We start from the raw sequence: 7413 nt of genomic DNA, 5'->3' as shown, positions 1-7413 counted from the left end.
GTCTTTGATGTGGTATTATGTAATGTTACAGTCTTGGTTTTCTACTTTATTATTACACGTGCACAATTCAATTGTAAATTCCTTTAAGAGTGCTATTTCTGACTATCTGCTTTTTGGAATATAATTCTGACACAGAACAATGCTCATATGTTTATTAAATTCTACTCTGGCTTCCAGGCTAGGTGGGAAAAAAATACAACTAGCTCTTAGATTTCTGTTTTCCACCAATTGCTATATTTTTATGCCTGTAAACCAAGAGTTCTTTTTCTTTCTCTCTTTTTTTTTTTTTTTTTTTGGAGATGGAGTCTTGCTCTGTCACCCAGGCTGGAGTATAATGGCGTGATCTCAGCTCACTGCAACTTTCACTTCCCAGGTTCAAGCAATTCCTCTGCCTCAGCCTCCCAAGTAGTTGGGACTACAGGCACGCACCACCAGGCCTGGCTAACTCTTTTTGTATTTTTAGTAGAGACAGAGTTTCACTATGTACCATGTTGGCCGGGCTGGAACTCCCGACCTCAAATGATCCACCCATCTCGGCCTCCCAAAGTGCTGGGATTACAGGCATGAGCCATGGCACCCGGCCAAGTTTTTCAAAATCCATATAAAAACATTATTAGGAATGTTCCATTTCTTGATCTATTTTTGGTTATACAAGTTGTAACTTACTGATTTGTGTACCATTCTATTCTTTGATATAGCCCAAATATAAAGGGATTTTTCAATTTACTTCTATTGCTAATTAAACCCCACATCACTTACATAATGAAAGAATCTGTATGTTTATGACATGAAGAAAGTGAGAAAAAAATACAATTCTCAAAAGCACTCCTAGCCATCAAGCAACACATACGCTTTTCCCATATTCTGGTATTTTCATGCAGCTATATAACTTACATTTATTATCTCCTACATATTTTTGTCCATAGATGGTATGCACCCATCTACATAAAACTGTTTAGAGCAGGGAAAATATGATATCACAGTGACACCTGCTGGTGTTTAGCTATAAATTTTATATTCTAAGTGAAGGGCAGATTTTTGGTGTCAAAAGTTTTAATAAAATTTAATATTAGTGTTTTCCATTTAAATAATTTGTTGTATATAATTGTTTAAAACAAATCTGTGTAATACACAATTGACCAGACTTTTTCTTTTGTGACAACGATCTTACTGTCATTTTAATAACAATTTTCTTTAAAAAGACACCTTCCGAATAAAGCAGCTTAAGTATTGAGATGACATGAAGTTTTTTAAAAAGTGAATTCACTTGTGGCTTTTTTTTTTTTTCAAATTCTCTACAAATTCTATTTTAAGGGAAACTATTATATTAAATCAACATTTACAGAATATTTTCTCTGAATTGTAATGTTAGCAATATAAACAATTTCACAAAAGTCAAAAATCAGGTCTATGTACAGAAAATTTTCAGCACAACACAGATAACCTCGTACATTGAATACTACTATGGTAAAATTTCACACTCATAAATGGTGATAATATTTGCAGTGGAGGCTAACGTTTAATGCCTGCCAGGTCTCAACCAAACTTTTATTTTTTAAAGTAAAAAGGGGAAAACAATTGCTCCAAGGAACGACAGAATGCATCTATCCTCATTCATTTCAAGTTTAAAAAAATACAGTACGGACCACATTGGCTGCAGAGTGGATCTGCTGGCCATGGGGACTGATGCACAGAGCTGAATCTTGTGCACACACTTTCTCCTCTCTTGTTATCAGTAAATGCTGCACCACTTGAGCCTGGTGTTGTCTGCTCTAAATGTCCTTGAATCACATACTGGCCTCTTCCCAGAATGGCACTTACATATCTTTTTTTTTTTTTTTTTTGAGACGGAGTTTCACTCTTGTTACCCAGGCTGGAGTGCAATGGCACGATCTCGGCTCACCGCAACCTCCGCCTCCTGGGCTCAGGCAATTCTCCTGCCTCAACCTCCTGAGTAGCTGGGATTACAGGCACGCACCACCATGCCCAGCTAATTTTTTGTATTTTTAGTAGAGACAGGGTTTCACCACGTTGACCAGGATGGTCTCAATCTCTTGACCTCGTGATCCACCCGCCTCAGCCTCCCAAAGTGCTGGGATTACAGGCTTGAGCCACCGCGCCCGGCTACACTTACATATCTTAATCTTACACACGGTCATATTATTTTTTTTTTCTTTTTTCCTATTTTTTTGTAGAGATGAAGTCTCACCATGTTGCCCAGGCTGGTCTTGAATTCCTGGCCTCAAGTGATCCTCCTGCCCCAGCCTCCCAAAATGCTGGGATTACAGGTGTGAGCCACTGTGCTTGGCTTTTTAAATTGACACATAACTGTACATATTTATTAGGTACAATATGATGCACTGATACATGTATACATTGTGGAATGAGCCAATCAGGGTAATTAACATATCTATCATCTCATGTTATATTCTATCCTATGGCAAAGCCTGACCACACAGCAAGTGGTGAAACAACAGTAAATACCTTTAATGATTCAGAATATTTTAGAGCAGAATTTCACGTATTGACTATTGATGTTTCTAGTACATGAGACTATCATTTTAGAAAGCTATGTAAATATGAAGAAAAATTTTTGGATCCATCTGTACTATGGATTTTCATATCGCTTATGGAATTTTTAAAAAACCATGAAAGCATTGTTTAGTCCATCTGATGTGTCATTGCTAGCTCAACATCAGGCAGGCAAAACACTATAATCCTTGCATTTCTGCGCTGTTTTGCTCTTTCTTTAAAAGAATATAATAGGTATTTCTTGGTCATAATGATGAAATAAGATTAAGCTACTTAAAAAATAGACTCTAAGTTGTTAGACAAATAAGAGTATTGTGTTTACTTACCTTAATTTTGACTATTTCTTCAGAGATAATTTGAACCTTGAGCTTTTGTGAGGATCAAATGTTACTGTAGGTACTAACTTCCTGCTCTTTGAAGTGCAGCACATCTGAAAATCTAAGCTTGTTTTCTCTTGTTTACGGAACATAAATAGGAAAATATCAGAGAAAATGCTGTTTTACTATTGTTGCCAGCCCAGTCACAAGAAAGCAATGTTTGTAACAGTTAAAATTCAAAAATGAGCAGAGGACCGGGAGTGGTGGCTGACGCCTGTAATCCCAGCACTTTGGGAGGCTGAGGCGGGTGGATCACCTGAAGTCAGGTGTTCGAAACCAGGCTGGCCAACATGGTGAAACCCTGTCTCTACTAAAAATACAAAAATTAGTTGGGCGTGGTGGAAGGCGCTTGTAATTCTAACCACTCGGGAGGCTGAGGCAAGAGAATCGCTTAAACTCAGGAGGTGGAGGCTACAGTGAGTCGAGATGTCACCATTGCACTCTATAGCCTGGGTGACAAGAGCAAAACTCCATCTCAAAAAAAAAGGCAGAATGAGGAAGAGCAGGCAGTTAAGATTTCCATTCTCTATTCATTGTATGACCTTGAACTGCACCAATCAATAGAGCATTAACATTTTATTGGAGTTGAAAATTATAAAATAATTATAAAACCTTTCCGAAAGACTAAAAACAAGCTACTTAGAAAATATGTCATCTGTAATGGAAACTTCAAATATTTTGACTAAATTAATGTTTAAAATATTTTTCTGGTATTTTTCGTCCTGAGATACAGAATTACTACCACAAAAGGCAAAAAAAAAAAAAAAGGCCTCCAGGGTACAATTTCAGGAAAGGCAGACATTATGCTAAATTCCAAAGCAATAAAACCCTCTACCTTTTCATTTGCAACAGCAACCAGAAAACCCAATACCTCTAGACACTTGCACAGTAGAAAACTGTTCAAACAGTACATGGAAATGTTCAGATAGAAAGTTTATGTATTACAACAGCAAAGAAGAGAATTCACTATAACTTGGAAGCATCTGTGACTCCTCCAGATTTTCACGGCACTTTGAGTTTCATAGCACAGATCAAGCCGCCTCTATCTACAGGCCCCTAATAATAACCTGAGACATTTTCACAAACCACAATAATATTCTAAAGATTAAAAATTCCAAAATTAAGTATTCAGGTAAGAGTTGCATAGGTTTAGAACACTACTGAACTCTTATTTGCCTTCATTAGCTCACAAACAGTAAAAGACCAATCCAACAGAAGCAGTAGAGACAATCATATTAGTTCATGAATAATAGGAAATAATCTAATATCAAAGATTTAGTATAATATTAAAAGAAAAGTTAAAAAGTATCTTTTACACTAGAATATGGCCATGTTCTGTTCTGGAGAAATTTTAGTATGATAAAATCACCATATACTTGTCTAGCCATTTCTGTATAGAGAAATCTGGCCGTCTACTGAACACCAGCAATGCTAGAAAAAAAATTTAAACTTTATTATTCTTGGCTGAATTTATGGCAGATTAATGCAAACAACAAAAGGCAGCTCAGGAGACAGTGGAATTCTATAGGGTAATTGAGCTCTGGATAACTGCCCTAAAGGCGACCGCATCCCTGCAGCCTAGGAAGGCCCCATTTGTTAGGAGCCATACCTGCGTGAGGGACAGAAACAAAGTGAGGGACTCTCTCAGTCTTCTCCACCTACCATAACAAAAAACCACAGACTTAGTGGCTTAAATAAAAATTAATTTTCTTACAGATCTGTTGGCAGGAAATCTAAGGCTACGGTGCTGAAAAATGTGGTTCCTACTGAGGTCCCTCTTCCTGGCATATGGCTGCCTTCCTGCTGTGTCCTCAGGACTTTTCCTCTGTGTGCGGAAAGGGAGTTTTGGAGTCTCTTTTCCTATGAGGACACCAGTCCTGTTAGATTAGGGCCATGCCCTATGACCTCATTTAACCTTAATTACCTCCTTAAAGACCCTATCTCCAAATACAGGCACTGAGGTTATGGCTTGATGAATTCGGGGGAGACAAAATTCAGTCTACAGCAGGGACTGAGCTGGATGAGCAGGAGGACTTGTAAGGCCTCAAAGGGCACTGTCCTCAAGAAATAAACTAGGAAAACACCTACATTTACCCTCCTTCATTATTCAAGAAGAGATATAAAGGAAGAAAAGTCTCCTGTGGGAATGCCTCATCACAGGCAACAGTCACGTATTTAGGGCTGAAATCTATATTTTGTGAGTGTGTAAAGCATTAAGGAGTAGAAAAGGGAGAGGCAGGGAATCTAGGGTGAAAACAGATTTTGAAGTGGTCTGTGGTTTGTAGTGTCTAAAGAAACAAATTGGTGCTGCAGGGAAAAAAAAAATTTTCTCTGTAGGACTATACTTTAAATTTTGAAAAAATCCCCCAAAACAAAGTTCAGAGGAATGTGAACGTAAAAAATTACTGACCACATTAGAAAACTAGTCATTGTAAACTTGTTTCAGCAAAAACAAGCAACAAATTTGGACCCACAAAAAAGAAAATATTGAAATTACCACATACAGAATGTAAAATAAGTACTTTTAATATGTTTAAAGAAGAGAAAAAGAGGAAATAATGAACTATCCCAAACGACCAGGAATGTTTAAGAAAGAATCAAACAACTCTTCTGAAAGTAAAAAAAAATATAATAACTATAATTAACAGCTTAATAGATGGGCAAAATAGGTTAGAGATAGAATGAAGACAGAATTAATGAAATAGATTTAAAGAAATTATCCAGAATTCCACACCTAGAGACAGAGAGATGGAAAATACGAAACAGGGATTAACAGATATGGAGAGGACAGTGAGATGGTAAAACGGAAGTCTAATTTGACTTCCTGAAGGAGAGAATAGAGAGAATGAGGGAGATACAATATTCAAAAAGACAGTAGCTGAGAATTTTTCAGAATTTATGAAAAGTACCAAATTCTCAGGTTCAGGAAGCTCAATGAATCCCAACAGGGCAATGAAAAGAAATATACAGCTAAACATATTGTAGTATGGCCACATTTGACTGTAAAACACCAAAGATAAAGATCTTAAACATGACTTGAAAAAGAAGGCAAATTAGCTACAAATACTGATCAGGCTGACAACTGCCATTTCAGAAGCAACAATGGAAGCAAGAAGCCAGCAGAATATTATTCAATATAAGAAAATAGCTGTCAACCTATAATGCTATATGTAGCTACTTTCAAGGATAATAAAACAGTAAACTTCTAGGTACGTCCACATAAACACTGACTGTACAAAATAACTATTTTTATAGTTAAACCGAGATAGAACTAGAGTCTAGACAACAATTTGTAAGTTGAAGAGAGAAATCAGACTTTGTACAAAAATCTCTAATGTATAGGAAGAGGGTAAAGATGTTAACTTTAGGTTAACTATGCAAGTTAAATTTCCTACTAAGCACTTAATTAAAAGTTAACTTTTACATATAAATAAAATAGATATCAAAAGTGATTTGAAAACTGGGAATGTTTAACTTTGATAGTAGAAGAAAAGTTGATGGAAAAATGAAACAAAACGAACTCAAGCTGAAAGAAGGCAAGAAACAGAAAAGGTGGGACAAAAAGCACAAAGTAAGATGATATAAATACATCTTAACGTATCGGTAATCTTGACAAATGGAAATGAACTGAACTCCTTACGAGACAAATAATCAGAAGGAAAGAAAAACATCAGTTACACAGTTTTTGTTTTTTTTTTTGTTTTCTTTTTTTTTTTTTGAGATGGAGTTTCGCTCGTTACCCAGGCTGGAGTGCAATGGCGCGATCTCGGCTCACCGCAACCTCCACCTCCCGGGTTCAGGCAATTCTCCTGCCTCAGCCTCCTGAGTAGCTGGGATTACAGGCACGTGCCACCATGCCCAGCTAATTTTTTGTATTTTTAGTAGAGACGGGGTTTCACCATGTTGACCAGGATGGTCTCGATCTCTTGACCTCGTGATCCACCTGCCTCGGCCTCCCAAAGTGCTGGGATTACAGGCTTGAGCCACAGCGACCGGCCAGTTACACAGTTTTTAAGGGGCGTATCTAAAACACGTAACAGCAAGGTTTAACAGAAGGATAAAAAAAGATACATTCTATAAATCTAGCTAGCTGGTATCATCTACATAAATCTAATGTATATTTTATATTTATGTATATATTTATAATTCTATTTGTAACAAAACTTCAAAATATATAAAACTAAAATTGACAGAATTACAGGGAGAAATTGGCAAATTCACTGGAACAGAAAATGTCAACACATCTCAGAGTCTGAGAGATCAAGTAGAAGATAGAGAACAGTAAAATGGAAAAAACTAGAATTACACAATTGACAACTTTGGTCTAATGGACATCCAACAACTAAGAACCAAGCATACTTTTCAGGTACTCATGAAACATCTGCAAAAGCAGGTTATAATCTAGGTCAGAAAGCAAATCTCAACAAATACTAACAAATCAGTCTTACATGTACCTATTTTCTAACCACAATTCAAATTCAATTAAAACAAGAATCAATAAATA

The sequence above is a fragment of the Sapajus apella genome, unplaced genomic scaffold (assembly GCF_009761245.1).
Source record: "Sapajus apella isolate SASKATOON/1434 unplaced genomic scaffold, GSC_monkey_1.0 scaffold70, whole genome shotgun sequence".
Lineage (NCBI taxonomy): Eukaryota > Metazoa > Chordata > Mammalia > Primates > Cebidae > Sapajus > Sapajus apella.
The sequence above is the reverse complement of the archived record's forward strand: the minus strand, read 5'-3'. Positions refer to the sequence as shown.